Genomic DNA, 19667 nt, shown 5'->3' on the forward strand with positions numbered 1-19667 from the left:
GATATTAACATTACATTAAATCACTGAAACGGTTGAACAATGTTTATAGCGGGATTTGTTGCACTATCTGAAACTGTATTATTTGACTGAATAATATTAGCAGATAATGCAACAAATATTTAGCATTTATTAATTTTCTAAGAGTGGATGTAGGCCGACTGTTTTCGTGTTTGTGTGACCTTGCACGACACAGCTTTAGCGATAATGCTAGATAACGGCAGATATTAGGCAACATGTTCCATTTCCATAACCTCATCTCTTAAACAACAGGTTTCACTCTGAAGAATGGAAGAAGTCAACATTAACAACATTTCACAGGACAAAAACGGCAGCCTCACCTATGATTTTAATGAAGAAGTTGGATTCATTATGACAGTGGTGACGAGCATAATCATTTGTATCGGCCTTCCTTTGACCCTTGTGGCCATCTATGCTATTCGTTCTCTGGTATGTATATTATAACTGAGATTTATTTATTTATTCATTTACTGAATGTGTTGTGTCTCTCTGTAAAGGCTTTCGATCTGAGTTGGAGGCCAGGTGTCAGAGGCTGGTATGGAATGTTGTAATGATCTATAAATTTAAAGAATTACTCCATTTTGAAAATGTACATGAAGCTGACTGAACCCTAAACCCATGTAGATTACATGTGTGACCCCATCCAGCTGTCTCTTAAAGTGTATAGTCAATGGCACCATGAAGTTAAAACTTTTTTCACAGAAATTTGCACGACATTGTTTTTTTTAATTTAATATACAAAAAACATAGGATATTTTGTAGATATTCATGGTCCCCAGAGGATGAAGTCCACTAACTTTTCCTTTAGCTCCACTATGATGTTGATGTTATTGGATGTTTTTTGTTTTTTGTTTTTTGGGGGGTGGAGGGGTGGGGGGGGGGAATCTCAACAATCATTAGAGAGATTGCCATAAAAAAAAAAATACAAACATTCATGGTGCGAAGAGTTTAACTTATCTTAACTTCATTAATCTGACTTTTCATTTAATGCCATCATGTAAAAAATTTTTTGATTGGTCCGTGTTTTGTTTTTTTGACTAAATACATCCATAACTAATGGCCCCAAAATAAATGTCTCTGACTGAAGTTACAATATATGCAGTACATATTTGGGAGGAGGTGCAGTCCAGAATGTCTACAATACCTTTTTTACTTTTATCAATGTTTTCTTGCAGGTGAAAAATGATCATGTTGCTCCAGTCTACGTCATCAATCTTCTAATTTCGACCTCATTCAGCTCTGCTGCATGATTGTTTGGGTGGCACAACCTGAGGCAGCAAGATATACAAAATCATCTTTATTATTTACTACTCTGGTCTGGTGGCCAGTGTTTGCTTCATGTTGTGCATCGCCCTGGAAAGGTAGCTATCTGTCTATCCAGTGTGTGTGGAGCTACTGACCAATGTATATAGTCCTGAAGCTGTGTCTATCATGTATTGCAGGTATTTGGTCATCGCTGCCCACTGTGGTACCGCTTCAGACGACCATCAAGGTCTCTCTGGTGGTCTGTGTCGTGGTCTGGGCCCTTCCTCTTATCTGTGTAATCACTTTAGTTTTCTGGGATTTTGTAGAGGTCGCAGACACCATCTGTGCCATCTTTTTCCTCCTTCCTTTCCCACTGTTCATTTTCTTTCTGGGTGGGACCCTCAAAGCCCTGTCTGCTTCCATCTCTGTCCACGCTGATGAAAAACGACGAATTGTAGGAATGTTGGTCCTGGTGCTGCTTATTTACATGCTGCTATTTCTGCCCAGCATCATTTGGCTCCTGGCAGAACGAGACAGGTATAACAATACTTCAAAGGACCTGTCTTCTGTGTTTCTTAGGTTGAGTCCTCTTGCAGATTTAATTCTGTATGTTTTCATGAGGAAAGGGACCATTGACAAGCTGTTGGCCTCTGTGTGTTGTTGCAGAATGGACAGCGATGATATCAGCAGTTCAACAGTATAAATGATGACAATATGTCCGCAGTCAGCTTCATTTAGACAGAGAAAGAGGGGAAGGGGAGAATACAGAAGAAGACATGCAGGCAGCTAGAAACGGGAGTGACAGAACAGATTCTATCATCTACTGATACGGCATCCAATAAGACACCGAACTGTGGATACAAAGAAGCCTTGTCTTTTTCTTAATTTTGTTTATTTAGTCTTAATTAGTCTCAATTTTCAAGGGAGAACTAGCTAAGACAGGTAACAGCATAAATAAAACATGTTACAAGTTACAGACAAGAGCTTATAAATTATATAAAAAGAGATCAGGCCAGATCAGGTCATCCTACCTGAGAGTATAACTCACAGTGGTGAGTCAGAGCTTTACAATTGGGAATAAACCTCAAGAGGGACCTCTAGATCATCATAACCTCACCAGGCACATGCTTGCTGGGTAAACTTACTGGTTAACCTGCTCTTGTTCACTGTGATGGCTTCAACAAATGTAAATTAAATTTGTTTTGTATTAGCTTGTTAATTGTAAGTTGATGTCTATTATTATTATAGTTTAATTACAGAAGCAAATGAGATATTATTTTTTGATACACAGAGCTCATTATAGCCGCCACACTGTCTGATTCCTAAAGCTTTATTTGAACAGTTTTTGTATGTGCAACACAGAAAGAGCATTTCAATTAAAAATGTTTCTAAACAAAAATGATAATGTTTGCCTTTGACTCATTCAGTAAATCAAAACCAAGTGGCAACCAAGTGGCTAAAACATGAAGCCAACATTTAAGTGTCTTAAACTGCAGTTCCTCTAATGGCCACTTGAGGCTGGCTCCAGAAGCCAGTCAATCCTTATAGACCTCCATGTTCAAATGCCCAACTTTACAGCAGAAACAAACATGTTTACAGCTTGGTACAAAAAAAGAGTTTTGGTCTCTATAGCTAATTTCAACATTCATGACAACTGTATGGGGAATTAATTTTTATATAACTCACACAGTCAGACACAGATGAATGTCTTCTGGACAACTGTTAGGTCAGCAGTCTTTCCCATGGTTGTGGTTGATTGAAGGCTCAGGAAACCTTTGCAGGTGTTTTGAGTTAATTAGCTGTTGAAAGCTCTTCCTCTTCTCAGGACTGTGTGAGTCCACAATATGTACCATTTTCACTTTCTGAAATAACTGATGAGAAATATTGAACTTTGTCACGATATTTTGATTTTTTGAGATGCGCCTGTAAGGCACAATATGCATTAGTGCAAGAGGGAAGTGGGGTTGATAAAACACCACAAAGGAAGTTGTAATCAGCCCATGCATGTTAAGTCTGTATATTCAAGACTTTGCTGTTCTGATGAGTAAATAGCAGCTGAGCTTGTTGCAGGTTTATATATCCTCAATAATGTGAATCATATTGGTGATCATATGTATTGGTGATTTGCAATTGAAAAGATTCGTAGATGTCTGTTACAATAAAGCTAAAGGCATCTACTTTATATAGCAACCATTGTTTCAACAGCATTTCATTAGTAAGTGTTTGACTACAATGCTGCAGCTGTTAGAAACAGCACTTAAAACGTGTGTATGCCTGTTACATTTGCCTCAAAAGGATAAAAAGAAATGAGTGTCTCTTCAGTTATAGCCAGATTAAAGAACATAAACATCAAACTTACCATTTTATAAGTAGCATCTGATAGTTACACATGATCCATATCTCTTATCTTCTTGGCCTTATGCACATGAAATATACTTGACACAAAATGGCTCAGTGAATGTGAAGGAAGGGAGTCCACACCAGATGTATACAATAAGCTGATTTATTTAAAACCAAAGTCATCTTTAACTGGGAGTGGAACAGCATCAGCAATGAAAGCAATACATGGATGCACAAGATGTGTGCTGTGGTGTTGACTGATCAGCCCAGACATCTAAGCCCACAATCATCTGTCACGTCAGTGACCAATACTGTCTCTGTGTGTCACTGGTTCTTCTTGAGAGCTTTGTCGACATACATGCACCAACACACTTAGCCATTTCATTTGACTTCATTTTACCATGTCAGTGAATTAGTACCTACTTCTGCTGTTCTGTTTTTCCATTAGCATCACTGTGAAGTAAGAATTTATCAATATTGTTAAGCACATTGCAGCTGTTGCGTAATCCTGCTCTGAATCACTTCCTACGTGCCTCCCACGAAAACAGCAAAACTATTTGTATAAAATAAAGATTAAAAAATCAAAACAAACACAGTTTGGGACAGACACACATTAGCTATAACCAGTGGCGTCTTTAAGCCTGGCTGTCTGAGGCCTCAGCCCTGAATGTTTTATGAATAGCCCCGGATCTCTGTCTCTCTTTCTCTGCCTACATGAAGCTGACTGTGGACATTTTGTCATCATTCACACTGGACTGCTGATATCATCACTGTCCATTCTGCAACAACACACAGAAGCCAACAGCTTGTCAATGGTCCCTTTCCTCATGAAAATATACAGAAATAAGTGTGCCAGAGGACTCAACTGCACAAATGTGATGGACAGGTTGCTTAGCTTACGTTCATCAATACCACTGCTTTCCTGTGCCAGGGACAAAATAATGGTGGGCAGGAACAACAGTGTGTAAATAAGCAGCACCAGGACCAACATTCCTACAATTCTTCGTTTTTCGTCAGAGTGGACAGAGATGGAAGCAGACAGGGCTTTGAGGGTCCCACCAAGGAAGAATATGAACAGTGGGAGAGGAAGGAGGAGGATGTCAATGATGGTTGCTGAGTTCCCTCCAGTGATGGTTCGTCTGAAGTGGTACCACAATGGGCAGGCGATGACCAAATACCTGCAATACAAGACAGACACAGCTTCAGAATGATATCATAATACAATGACTGAACACAGAAGTAGGTACACACATACTGGATAGACAGACAGCTACCTTTCCAGGGCGATGCACACCATGAAACCAATACTGACCACCAGACAATAGATGTAGATGAAAAATAAAATCAATTCAGTCAGAGAAATAAATCCACCATTGAATATGGAGTACTTAGGTAGCACCCAAGCGATCATGCAGCAGAGCTGAATGAGGTCGGTAATGAGAAGGTTGATGACGTAGATCGGAACAACATGATCATCTTTCACCTGCAAGAAAACATTGGTGCAAGTTAGAAAGCAGTTGTGAACATGAGGTCCACCTCCTCCCAGATGTGTCATTTTGCTGTGCCCAGAATTTGTTATCAGAGCCATTTATTCACTTTTCATCACGCTCTGTTTTGTGCTGAATGAAATATCAGAAAAGACACACAGTCACTGACGAGGTTTACATGCACAAAATATTCAGTTTTTTGCCTTTATTCTGAAAAGACAATATTCCTACTAAGGTGTTTACATGGATAATATAAAAGGATATTCCACTAATATTCATGTTTACATGCAGCCGTGCATACTCTGATAAACATGCCCGTGGAACATGGGATCACTCCTCAAACCTGAATAATACCCTCATATCCCACATGTTTTATTTGGAATATGCAAATTTGGAAAAAGGCCTAATTTGGAATATCCAGACAGAATATGCTGTTTTCATGACCAGCATCAAATTCCAAATATTGGCATATTCAGATTAATAATGGGAGCTTTATGTGCACTGTAACTATGGAGTAATATTTTTCCTGTGAATGTATAAATCATCACAATAATTCATCCAGTCCCCTGACACCTGGCCCCTAACCTAGATCAAGATTTTGGCACAGACAGTAAATAAATAAATATGGTAAAAGTAAAAATATACATACCAGAGAACGAACAGCATAGATGGCCACAAGGGTCAAAGGAAGGCCGATACACATGATGATGATCGTCACCACTTTCATGATGAAATCGTCCATTCTTCAGAGTAAAAACCTGGTGTTTAAGAGATCAAGTTATAGAAAGGGACCATATTGTACACAATACCCACAAAAAAACAACAACAACAAAAAAAACTTGTTGAATGCCCCTCTGCCCTCTGATTATGGAGGAAGAGGTTCACATGGACCAATAATCTCCAATGTCTTTTATGTGCTGATTCATGCTCTTATTTTACAGAAACAACATTAACTGAATCATAAACTGACTGTATCCTGTCCTGGGTTACAAACATATAATCAATAAAAAAAACTGCTCAAGCTAAGTGGACTCACTTCCTGAAATGTCTACGCAGTCGTGGTAATTTCTGTTCTGTCTTACAGTTTTAATTAATTCAAAACTCTGTAGCTTTCTGCGTGTTTTTTGTAACCTTTTCTGCCATTTCAAATACATCAAACACATCTTTGTTACGCAATCACTCTCTCTTTTAATAATTTAAAGAAAAAGACAGATAATAATCCAAATGAAATAAAACACAGATGGTTTGAACACAGTATTCTGTACTCTGCAGTTAAAAAAATAATTTGAAAAAATCTCTACATACAGGAAAAAAAGTAATGTCACAACATTTACCTTTGAACGCTGCAAGACCACACCAGAATAAGTCCTCTGTACCAATGTGTGATGCCTCCAGACGCTTTACAATAAATATGGTAAGTCAGGAAATGCCATGGGTTCCTGTTAATCTACACCTCCTCATCTAAAGAAGAGAGAACAGAAGTGGTCAGCCACTAACATCCAATATGTGGTAAAGACGCATCAAGATACCATTTTATATTCTGAAATAATGAAATAATTATATAATAATACTGAAATAATCTCTTAATTAAATTAAAGACCATCTTGGGATGGGATCATTCCATAAAATGTGGGCCAGGGCGTAAAGTGGAGCGTCAATGGCCCCTTCCTTGCCCCCCTACTTCGGGCCCCTGTGCTCGGACTGCATCCATCTATGAACTCGGTCTTCATTTTGATCTCAGCTACACATCTGTAATTTTCTGTGACTGCATCTTGCATGTTGCGACCCTTTCGCATTGACTAAATCTATCCACGGACAGACAGAAAGACAGACAGACATATAAACACTTGGCAAAGTACTGAAAACCACTTCTGTTGCACTTCCTGTTACAATAGGCACCACCAGAAACACATGTTGTCATGATGACACACACACACACACACACACACACACACACACACACACACACACACACTAGTGAGGAAATCCTAAGAAAATTCTGAGTAGTTTGATGTTTTCTTAGAATTTCCCCTTAAAGTTAAGACTAGCTCCTTGTCCTTGACAAAATAGAAGGAAAAGACTTGAATAATATTATTATTATGATGGGAAAAGCCTTTATATTTAAAGCTACAAAAAAACAGTTAAAAATTGAGCGTTTTAAAATGTTTTTGAAATTTCAGTGGACTATAGAAAAAGACATTAATAGAAACAAAGAACAGTGTGCAATTTTTGAATGTGGGTGGGAAATTTTGAGTTTGAGTGAAGGCTGGTCTTAATAACAGAAATTGTGGTGACGGAAGGCCTTTGTTTATTTTTTGTTTATTTTTGTCTGTTTATCTTTTTTGCTATCAATTTACTTATTATTATTCTTGAAATCTGATCTCTTTAAAAACTATAATATGAAGTTAATTTATCTTTGTTCTCTTTTTGATCATTAAGCCCTTAGGCTGCTGTTTGTCCTGTTGATGGTGGTTTCTGTTTTTTGTGTGTTTTTGTGAAGATGTATGTTTTGTTGTTTTAATGTCTTTTGTAAACTGTGTTATGTGTTGTATATTTTAGATTTGTTTGTGTCTTGTCCTTGTATTTAGTTGCTGTGGTTGTTTTGTGTATAATAAAAAAAAAAAAAAAAAAAAAAAAAAAAAAGACTAGCTCCTTGTAAAGATAAAAGTTATTCACAGAGCATCTTGGACTTTAAAAGAGCTCCTAAGTTGAAAAACTGTTTGGAGTAGAGAGGAGGACTTTACGTGGTTTAAGAGTTTCTTAATCAGAGAAGAAAATGGTGAAAACACAAAGAGGTCAGAGAAATATTCTCCAAACACTAGATGACAGTGAGTTAATGAAATGCCACAGATTAGTTTGTGTAGGGATATTTGTGATCGATCTCATTAGAGATACACACACATTTCCCACCTAACACTATAACACCAGACATAAAACAATCACAACACTAAGATATTTGATAAAATGCATCAGTGCAGCAGTGATGACTTTGGTCTGTGTGAAACCTTCCATCAGCACAGTGATCACACTAACAATGACAACACTTTCACAGTCAGCAGTTCATTTCATTTCCACTGGGTGTCCACACTGTGCAGGCTCATAATGGGCTGTGTATCTGACAACCAATCAAATGGACAGGTGTTGTTTCTGTAAAATAAGAGCATGAATCAGCACATAAAAGACATTGGAGATTATTGGTCCATGTGAACCTCTTCCTCCATAATCAGAGGGCAGAGGGGCATTCAAAAAGTAGTGGAGCACCGAGTAAAGAAGACGGTCAAAACGTCCTAAACCCGTTTACATGAACATTAAACATTACATTAAATTACTGAAACAACTGAACAGTGTTCTGTGGCTGCAGAAAAGACCTCACAGCAGCATATACAATATTGTAACCAGAACATGTTGTACCTGAAACTGTATTATTTGATTAAATTATGTGATCAGAAATCTAAAAAATATTGAGCTTAGATTTTTTTTTGTTTTTCATTTTTTTTGTGGGTATTGTGTACAATATGGTCCCTTTCTATAACTTGATCTCTTAAACACCAGGTTTTTACTCTGAAGAATGGACAATTTCATCATGAAAGTGGTGACGATCATCATCATGTGTATCAGCCTTCCTTTGACCCTTGTGGCCATCTATGCTGTTTATTCTCTGGTACGTATATTTTTACTTTTACCATATTTATTTATTTACTGTCTGTGCCAAAATCTTGATCTAGGTTAGGGGCCAGGTGTCAGGGGACTGGATGAATTATTGTAATAATTTATACATTCACAGGAAAATATTTACTCCATAGTTACAGTGCACATGAAGCGAACTGGACCCTAAACACATTCAGCTTGTATATGTGACTCCATTTCAGCCTTCTACTGAAATATGGAGGTTCATGGCATCATTAATAATAATAATAATAATAATAATAATAATAATAATAATACACTTTATTTAAAAAGCGCCTTTCTCAACACTCAAGGACACTTACAGAACATTAAAAACACAATTAAATCACAATTAAAATAAATAAAAACAACAGACAAGAGTGACACAAAGTAAAAATGGATGTGGGCAATTAAAGGGAATATGCAATTTGGAACAGATGGGTTTTGAGTTGTGATTTGAAATGGGGTAGAGAGTCCATGTTTTTGAGGTCCGGGGGGAGAGAGTTCCAGAGTTTTTGAGCAAAGCGACTGAAAGCTCTGCTTCTCATGGTGCTGAGCCAGGCAGGGGGCACAGAGAGGTGGAGGGAGGAGGACGACCTGAGGGAGCGAGAGGGGGTGGCGATGTGGAGGAGATCAGACAGGGGGGGGGGGGGGGGGGGGTTGTGAATGGCCTTGAAAATATACAGAAGGATTTTGTAATGGATTCTGAATTTGACTGGAAGCCAGTGAAGCTGCTGGAGGACAGGGGTGTTGTGGGGAAAGGAGGGGGTTCTGGTAATAATGCAGGCTGCAGAGTTTTGGACCAGTTGAAGCTTATGGAAGGATTTGTGAGGGGCACCAAGGAGGAGTGAGTTACAGTAATCAATGCGGGAGGTGACGAGGCTGTGGACCAGGATAGCCGTGGTGTGAGGGGTGAGGGAGGGTGGAGACGGTTAATGTTTCGTAGGTGGAAATATGCAGACCGGGTGATGTTATTGATGTGTGAGTGGAAAGACAGTGAGCTATCGGGCATGACACCCAGACTCTTAACTTGAGGGGAGGGGGACACTGTGGAACTGTCAATAGTGAGGGAGAAACTGTCAGTTTTGGATAAAGTGGATTTGGTACCGACCAGGAGGAGTTCTGTTTTATCAGGGTTGAGTTTGAGGAAGTTGGAGGTGAACCAGGATTTAATTTCTGAGAGGCAGTGGGTGAGGGAGGAGGGTGGAAGAGAGGTGTCGGGTTTACTGGATAAGTAGATCTGGGTGTCATCCGCGAAGCAGTTAAAGTGAATACCAAATTTACGGAAAATATTGCCAAGTGGGAGGAGATAGATAATGAAGGGGAAAGAGGAGGGGCCCCAGGACGGAACCCTGGGGCACACCTGAAGTGACGGGGGAGGGCTGTGAAGTGAAGGATTTGAGTTGGATGAACTGAGTGCGGCCAGTGAGGTAAGAGTGAAACCAGTGAAGGGGGGGTGTGAGTGATACCTATGGAGGAGAGTGTATGGAGGAGGATTGGGTGAGAAATAGTGTCAGAGGCCGCACTCAGATCGAGGAGGATGAGAATGGAGATTAAACCGGAGTCAGCTGCCATGAGGAGGTCGTTGGTGATCTTGATGAGGGCTGTTTCTGTACTATGGAGGGGACGGAAGCCGGACTGGAACTGTTCATAGAGGCTGTTATGGGTGAGATGGGAGTGGAGTGGAGAGGCAACAGTTTTTTTAAGAATTTTGGAAATGAAGGGGAGGTGAGAAATGGGGCAGAGGTTACTGAAATCGTTGGGGTCTGAACCAGGTTTTTTCAGGATGGGACTGACGGCTGCGGTTTTGAAAGGGGTGGGAACAGTTCCAGTGGACAGTGAGGAGTGGATAATGGCTGAGATGAAGGGGAGCAGAGAGGGGAGGCAGGATTTGACCAGAGAAGTGGGGAGGGGGTCTAGCTGGCAGGATGAAGGTTTGGACTTTCTGATGAGGTCAGAGATAACTGAGGGATGAGGGAGTTTGACGGTGGAGAATGGTTGATAAGGAGGGAGGAGTTCAGAGGAGGGGAGTGGTGAGGAAGTGGAGCCCAAGTGCTAGTGAATTTTATTGATTTTGTCATTGAAAAACCGGAGGAGGGACTCACAGGTGTCTGAGGAGTACATGTGGGGGGGTAGGGAGTCCGGGGGTTGAATGATTCTGTTATAAACGGAGAAGAGAGTCTTGGTGTTTCCAGCATTTGAGCAGATGAGTCCAGAGTAGTATTGAGATTTGGCATGAGAAATGGAGTCCTTATAGAGCGTTAACTGAGCTAAGTAGATGTCTTTGTGGATATCGAGACCGGTTTTCCTGAAGAGTCTTTGAAGCTGTCGATTTTGGGATTTCATGGAACGGACATGTGGGGTGAACCAGGGGGCAGACCGGGTAAAGGAGACAGAGCGGGATTTGACAGGAGCAAGTGTGTTGAGTATGTTGGAGAGTCCATTATTGTACTGTGTGACGAGATCATCGGGGGTGGAAGTGGGGTCCGGAGTCAGGGTGGTGATGCAGGAGGAGAGGGAGTCCATGTTAATGTTCTTAATATTGCGGTATGAGATGATACGGAGAGGTTTGGAGATAGAGAGCTGGAGGGTGACGTTAAAAGAGAGGAGGAAATGGTCCGTAATGTGAAGTTTGTCAGCAGTACAGTTGGAGGGGGTGAGACCTGAGCAGCAAATTAAATCAATTGTGTGACCTTTTATGTGTGTGGAGAAGTCTGCAAACTGTTGGAATCCAAAGCTGTCAAGTAGTGATGAGAAATCCATGGTGAGGGGAAGAGCAGTATTGTCCATGTGGATATTGTGGATATTAGTTTAAACTTTTATCAGGGCGATCTGTACAGCATTATGTTGGCTCATTGTTTGGGGTTTTTAGTTTTTTAAAAATTATGGAATTTTGTAGATATTCATGGTCCCCAGAGGATGAACCCCACTGACCTTGTTCATCTCCTGACTTTTTCCTTGTTTTGTTGTTGTTGTTGTGAAATGTCTCGACAAGTATTGAACTGGATTACCTTTCTGTTTTCTTTTGTTTTCTTTCTTTTGTTTTTTTAATAATACTTTCATGGTGCCCAGAGGTTGAATCATCATAACTTTTATGATCCGACTTTTTATTTACTACCATCATCAGGTCAAACATTCTGATTAGTCCAATACTTTTCCATCATACTGTATATCAGTGGAATTCATAATTAACCTGTTAACATGTTTCCTTCTACTGTTATATGATCCTCTCTGAAATGCATGTCATTATGAGAGAGGCTCACCTTGCAACCACAAACATGACACTCAAACTGTGACCTCAGTCTGGTGCATCCATTTGATAAATACAGAGGAACATGCGTTTGGTCCTGAATGTATCATATCTGTGCCTAAAAAACAGGTGCAAAAGCTGCAGTAAATCAGGCCTTTGTTATTACAGTAACTATGCTTACATGCACAATAATATCCCACTATCAAGCTGAATATGCCAATATTTGGAATTTGATGCTGGTCATGAAAACAGCATAGATATTCCAAATTAGGCCTTTTTCCAAATTTGCACATTACGTATAGAATAGAATATTTCTCTGACCTCTTTGTGTTTTCACCATTTTCTTCTCTGATTAAGAAACTCTTAAACCACTTAAAGTCCTCCTCTCTACTCCTAACAGTTTTTCAACTTAGGAGCTCTTTTAAGGTCCAAGATGCTCTGTGAATAACTTTTATCTTTACAAGGACCTAGTCTTAACTTTAAGGGGAAATTCTAAGAAAACATCAAACTACTCAGAATTTTCTTAGGATTTCCTCACTAGGAGCAACTCTTAGCACTAAGATAGTTTGTGAATATGGCCCCTGGTGAAGACTGGCAAGTTTTAAGTGATAAACAGTAGTCAGACTGTATCTGCTATTTCAGTGTGTCAGGCTCCAACATGCCTGTTGATTTATAGTACAAACTTTGGAGGATAATAAATCAGCAAGACAAGTCTCATGTGCACATATTTTGAAGGGTTTCTGTAGTTATTTTGCATCAGTCTGGTGTTGGTTGCAAAAATATTAATCAGTAGCTCTGCGGAGCAGAATTGTGTCTTGACAGATGACAGACAGATCACTTCAGTAAGACACTGCAGATGGAACAGATACTTGTTTTATGTTTTTGTGCCATTATTTTGTTATGACCAGTTATGTTGTGCAGCTCCTCTAAACTTTTAGCTGAGGTAAAGGTAGGCAGTCATGTCGGATACTTGAGTAGAAAAACATAAGCTAAATTAACCCTTCAAATTCACCATGTATGTCATAACTGGCCCACAACAGAATAATGCACCCCTAAGGACTTGAAGAGAAACTGTGAAAATATTTACCTGCAGCAGCAATCGGGTGTTGTTCTCACTTTGAAAGAAAATTACAGATGTGTAGCTGAGATCAAAATGAAGGCCGATGCAGATGGATGCAGTCCGAACACAGGGGCCGGAAGTAAGGGGGCAAGGAAGGGGCCATTGCCGCTCCACTTTACGCTCTGGCCCACATTCATTTAAAGTCACGGATCGCTGTATTGTGGCGGGAATGATCCCATCCCAAGATGGTCTTTAATTTTATAAGAGATTATTTCAGAATATAAAATGGTATCTTGATGCGTCTTTCCCACATATTGCATGTTGGTGGCTGACCACTTCTGTGCTATCTTCTTTAGAAGAGGAGGTGTAGATTAACAGGAACCCACAGCATTTCCTGACTTACCATATTTATTGTAAAGCGTCTGGAGGCATCACACATTGGTACAGAGGACTTATTCTGGTGTGGTCTTGCAGCTTTCAAAGGTAAATGTTGTGACATTACTTTTTTCCTGTATGAAGAGATTATTTCAACTTATTTTTTAACTGCAGAGTACAGAATACTGTGTTCAGACCAACTGTGTTTTATTTCATTTGGATTATTATCTGTCTTTTTCTTTAAATTATAAAAAGAGAGAGTGATTGTGTAACAGTGTAACAAAGATGTGTTTAATGAAATGGCAGAAAAGGTTACAAAAAAACATGCAGAAAGCTACAGAGTTTTGAATTAATTAAAACTGTAAGACTGAACAGAAATTATCACGACTGCGTAGACATTTCAGGAAGTGAGTCCACTTAGCTCCAACAGTTTTCTGTTGATTATATGTTTGTAACCCAGGACAGGATACAGTCAGTTTATGATTCAGTTAATGTTGTTTCTGTAAAATAAGAGCATGAATCAGTACATAAAAGACATTGGAGATTATTCGTCCATGTGAACCTCTTCCTCCATAATCAGAGGGCAGAGGGGCATTCAACAAGTAGTGGAGCATCGAGTAAAGAAGACGGTCAAAACGTCCTAAACCCGTTTACATGAACATTAAAGATTACATTAAATTACTGAAACAACTGAACAGTGTTCTGTGGCTGCAGAAAAGACCTCACAGCAGCATACACAATATTGTAACCAGAACATGTTGTACCTGAAACTGTATTATTAGGGGTATAGTGTATACTGTTCAGTAGTGTTGTCACGATACCAAAATCTTTGTTCCGGTACCAATACGAATATGAATTTGGATACAAACCTTTAGAACAATAAATAGCAGGGGTGTAACGCTACCAAAAAAATCATAGTTCGGTATGTACCTCGGTACGGACGTCACGGTTTGGTTGCTCAAATGTTTCACTAAGTTGGTGTTGTCTCGTGTTGTCTCCCTTCGCGAGGCAGACTTTCTCTTGGGCCAGCTGCGAATGTTAATACAAGTGTTGTCATACACACCACTTGCGCAATCTGTGCTCCAGTAGGAACAAGAAAGGCATTTGTGTGCATAAATGAGTAAAATAAATTAACTAAATTAATGAATTGAATCAATTTCAAAGTACCGGTATTTTCCAAATGCAGTGTAGTACCGTTTGGAATACTCTAGTACCACGGTACTATTTTAGTACCGGTATACCGTGCAACACTACTGTTCAGTGATATCACTGATCAGTATGGTCACTTTCTATAACTGATATAAGCAGATATTAGGCAACATGTTCCATTTCCATAACCTCATCTCTTAAACAACAGGTTTCACTCTGAAGAATGGAAGAAGTCAACATTTACAACACTTCACAGGACAACAACAGCAGCCTCACCCATGATTATGAAGATTATAATTATAAACAAGTTGAATTCATCAAGAAAGTGGTGACAATCATAATCATGTGTATCGGCCTTCCTTTGACCCTTGTGGCCATCTATGCTGTTCGTTCCCTGGTATGTATATTTTTACTTTTACCATATTTGTTTATTTACTGTCTGTGCCAAAATCATGATCTAGGTTAGGGGCCAGGTGTCAGGGGACTGGATGAATTGTTGTAATGATTTATACATTCACAGGAAAAATATTACTCCATAGTTACAGTGCACATAAAGCTCCCATTATTAATCTGAATATGCCAATATTTGGAATTTGATGCTGGTCATGAAAACAGCATATTCTGTCTGGATATTCCAAATTAGGCCTTTTTCCAAATTTGCATATTCCAAATAAAACATGTGGGATATGAGGGTATTATTCAGGTTTGAGGAGTGATCCCATGTTCCACGGGCATGTTTATCAGAGTATGCACGGCTGCATGTAAACATGAATATTAGTGGAATATCCTTTTATATTATCCATGTAAACACCTTAGTAGGAATATTGTCTTTTCAGAATAAAGGCAAAAAACTGAATATTTTGTGCATGTAAACCTAGTCAGTGACTGTGTGTCTTTTCTGATATTTCAGACAGCACAAAACAGAGCGTGATGAAAAGTGAATAAATGGCTCTGATAACAAATTCTGGGCACAGCAAAATGACACATCTGGGAGGAGGTGGACCTCATGTTCACAACTGCTTTCTAACTTGCACCAATGTTTTCTTGCAGGTGAAAGATGATCATGTTGTTCGATCTCGTCATCAACCTTCTCATTACCGACCTCATTCAGCTCTGCTGTATGATTGCCAGGTGCTACCTAAGAACTGGTTACTCAGTGGTGGATTTATCTTACTTCCAATTTACGGCTATTGTCTGCTGGGCAGTATTGGTTTCATGGTGTGCATCGCCCTGGAAAGGTAGCTGTCTGTCTATCCAGTATGTGTGTACCTACTTCTATGTTCAGCCATTGTATTATGATATCATTCTGAAGCTGTGTCTGTCTTGTATTGCAGGTATTTGGTCATCGCCTGCCCACTGTGGTACCGCTTCAGACGAACCATCAAGGTCTCTGTGCTGGTCTGTGTCGTGGTCTGGGCCCTTCCTGCTGTCATTCTCTGTCTTCTTATTGCTGCAAGGAACTCAGCAACCATCGGTGGCATCCTCTTCCTCCTTCCTCTCCCACTGTTCATATTCTTCCTTGGTGGGACCCTCAAAGCCCTGTCTGCTTCCATCTCTGTCCACTCTGATGAAAAACGAAGAATTGTAGGAATGTTGGTCCTGGTGCTGCTTATTTACACACTGTTGTTCCTGCCCACCATTATTTTGTATCTGGCACAGGAAAGCAGTGACATCGATGAACGTAAGCTAAGCAACCTGTCTTTAACATTTGTGCAGTTTAGTCCTCTGGCAGACTTATTTCTGTATATTTTCATGAGGAAAGGGACCATTGACAAGCTGTTGGCTTCTGTGTGTTGTTGCAGAATGGACAGTGATGATATCAGCAGTCCAGTGTGAATGATGACAAAATGTCCACAGTCAGCTTCATGTAGGCAGAGAAAGAGAGACAGAGATCCGGGGCTATTCATAAAACATTCAGGGCTGAGGCCTCAGACAGCCAGGCTTAAAGACGCCACTGGTTATAGCTAATGTGTGTCTGTCCCAAACTGTGTTTGTTTTGATCTTTTAATCTTTATTTTATACAAATAGTTTTGCTGTTTTCGTGGGAGGCACGTAGGAAGTGATTCAGAGCAGGATTACGCAACAGCTGCAATGTGCTTAACAATATTGATAAATTCTTACTTCACAGTGATGCTAATGGAAAAACAGAACAGCAGAAGTAGGTACTAATTCACTGACATGGTAAAATGAAGTCAGATGAAATGGGTCAGTGTGTTGGTGCATGTATGTCGACAAAGTTCTCAAGAAGAACCAGTGACACACAGAGACAGTATTGGTCACTGACGTGACAGATGATTGTGGGCTTAGATGTCTGGGCTGATCAGTCAACACCACAGCACACATCTTGTGCATCCATGTATTGCTTTCATTGCTGATGCTGTTCCACTCCCAGTTAAAGATGACTTTGGTTTTAAATAAATCAGCTTATTGTATACATCTGGTGTGGACTCCCTTCCTTCACATTCACTGAGCCATTTTGTGTCAAGTATATTTCATGTGCATAAGGCCAAGAAGATAAGAGATGTAGATCATGTGTAACTATCAGATGCTACTTATAAAATGGTAAGTTCAATATTTATGTATATAAACCTGCAACAAGCTCAGCTGCTATTTACTCATCAGAACAGCAAAGTCTTGAATATACAGACTTAACATGCATGGGCCGATTACAATTTCCTTTGTGGTGTTTTATCAACCCCACTTCCCTCTCGCACTAATGCATATTGTGCCTTACAGGCGCATCTCAAAAAATCAAAATATCGTGGCAAAGTTCAATATTTCTCATCAGTTATTTCAGAAAGTGAAAATAGTATATATTGTGGACTCACACAGTCCAGTCCCACATTTCCTCTCTACCTTCGAAGATAATGATAGCCAACACCACCTCCGTGTGCTGTAGGTGTATCATTGACCTATACTGCATGTTGCAACTTACCATATTTATTAGAAACTTAGAATGCTGAGGACACGACGGACTTTCATGTAGAAGACTCATTCAGGTGGAGCCTTTCAGCTTTCAAAGGTAAATTTTGTGACATTATACTATAAAGTTTTTGTTTTTGTTTTTTAAAGATAGAGGCACTATAAACAATTAGGAAGTGATTATGCAACATTTAAGAAGCTGGCAGCTTTGGGCTGTAGCTGCAGAAAACTGTGTTTAAACCAGCTCTGTTTTATTACACTTGGGTGTTTCACTCTTTTTCCATAAACTGCAAGGAAAAAAATTCGAATGAACAAAGAAAATGAGATGCACAATTAATAGGAAATCGATAAACATTAGAAAGTACACTTGTCTATTTATTTAGAACATGCTGAGAAAGGCTCTTTTTACATTTTCTACTGTTTACTGTATGTTCTAAACCATCATTAATCTTTAGGCATGAAAAAAATGCAGTTTTTGTTTTTGTTTTAAACATGCATTTTCAAAGACTTTTAAGTCTTTTGCTGAAGAACTAGAAACAGATGAATAAAATATTTTATGTGATACTGTAACAATATATTTTCAATGCTGTTAAACATTCACATTTTAATGTAATATATTCTCATGCCATAGTGTTAAACCTTGCTGCTGACTCCTCAGCCTCTCCCATGCAACTCTTATGATTCAGTATAAGATGTTTCATGAAATAACAGCATGAAACTTTACACGAAAGGTAAAACAAATGGTTCATCAAGTGAATTAAAAATCCAAAAATCAGAGGTCAGAGCGGCATTCAACCAGTAGTGGAGCATCCAGTTCAGAAGACAGGCAAAACATCCTCAACCAGTTTACACTGGCATTCAAATTCCATTCCTGAAACAAGCAACATGTACGTCACAGGACCTTGTACTATCTAAAACTATATGCCATTTTGGCATCAGACACTGATGCCAAGACCTTTTGCAGTGGTATGATATGCCACCAGACGCTGTCAGTTTGTAATGAACCTTTTGCAGTGTTATGATCCATCACTGGACGACACCTTTTGGGGTGGCATGATACGTGACAGGATGGTGTCATATTGAAAAGCTGCTGGTTACGAAGCAATACAAGGAGCTGGAAAGTCCTTGTAGGATGTGTGGGTGGGGTGGTGATTGGTCCAACAAACTCTAGACTTTCACCCCGACACATTCTCACACCAACCTCGATACATATTGACGTTTGGTCATGGACTTTCCACGTCAACATACCAAGTGCAAGGTACCCTGGGTGCGTTGGTTGTTGATGGGACGCCGTGTCAAGTTCTGCCTGTTACATGCATTGTCTTCTTTCAAAATACACTTCAGTTTTCACAGGAAATTTACTGTTTACATACAGTCTCTCTCAAAATAAACACACTATGTCAATACAACACAAATTTAAGCTTTTTTTCCTCCAGCAGTGAACGCAAGTGGTTGGGTTTAGGCAACAAAAACACGTGGTTAGGTTTCAGAAAAAAGAACCCATCCGCCGCCTTAATTCTTGTCCCGCTGTGTTTCCCTGATGCCGCAGAACGCCGTTAAACTACAACAGTGCCGGCACTGAAGGACAGTTTTTTTCGTCAGTGTCTGATGCCGCAAGTCACTGCCAAAGCGCCCGATTTTGATGACTTTGGAGTGAGAACTGGTTGTCCACCCAGGAGCCCGGTTTGCTTCCCATATGAATGTAGAGCCAAACCGTGATGTTTTTTTTTCTAAACTTAACCACATGCTTTTATTGCTGCATTTGGAATAGAAAGCATAATGCAATTGAACAGAGTATTGTCTCACACTTTTCTGCCTGATGAAGACACACAGGTAGTATGAGAGCAGTCCAAGAATTGCCTTATATAGTGTACCAATGAAGAGAGTTTAATCCTATGGGCCCGAACGACGCATAGTGCGTCCAAATTCACACCTGGTCTTTATTGATTTTCTCGCGACCGTGCGTCATAGCGAGAAGCCACACATATCACGTGAAACACCGGAATTGTAGCTTTCCAACAAGCTTTCCAACAAGACCAACATTGGACTACTTGTCGGTAGTCCAATGTTTTCACAGCGAAAAAAAAAGATAAAGTTACATTAAAATTATGTATAACAAAGCTTTCATACAGCTTTGCACACACATTACTCTTGG

General features: G+C 39.7%; 1 protein-coding gene, 1 long non-coding RNA gene and 2 pseudogenes across 4 annotated transcripts in view; 3 read left to right on the plus strand and 1 right to left on the minus strand.

Annotated features, from left to right (window-relative positions):
• LOC125903332 (G-protein coupled receptor 4-like) overlaps nt 1-19667 on the plus strand; it is a 127319-nt gene that overhangs the window by 54009 nt on the left and 53643 nt on the right. Inside the window, exon 1 of one of the 3 annotated variants that reach the window (XM_049600198.1) lies at nt 13513-13549. The exons of 1 other annotated variant lie outside the window; for it this stretch is intronic. The gene's annotated coding sequence lies outside the window, so the exon portion shown is untranslated. Of the gene's footprint in view, nt 1-13512; nt 13550-19667 lie in introns of those variants that run through there. One more of the 3 variants, XM_049600205.1, reaches the window with a different exon arrangement.
• Nucleotides 286-2083, plus strand: LOC125903338 (G-protein coupled receptor 4-like; annotated as a pseudogene).
• On the minus strand, nt 5032-6480 carry LOC125903340 (uncharacterized). Its single transcript, XR_007451292.1, has 3 exons — nt 6425-6480; nt 5740-5848; nt 5032-5086 (listed from the first exon to the last, which is right to left on the minus strand). It is a non-coding gene; the product is annotated as an uncharacterized LOC125903340 (long non-coding RNA).
• Nucleotides 14814-17024, plus strand: LOC125903847 (G-protein coupled receptor 4-like; annotated as a pseudogene).

Source organism: Epinephelus fuscoguttatus, linkage group LG16 (assembly GCF_011397635.1).
Source record: "Epinephelus fuscoguttatus linkage group LG16, E.fuscoguttatus.final_Chr_v1".
Classification (NCBI taxonomy): Eukaryota; Metazoa; Chordata; class Actinopteri; order Perciformes; family Serranidae; genus Epinephelus; species Epinephelus fuscoguttatus.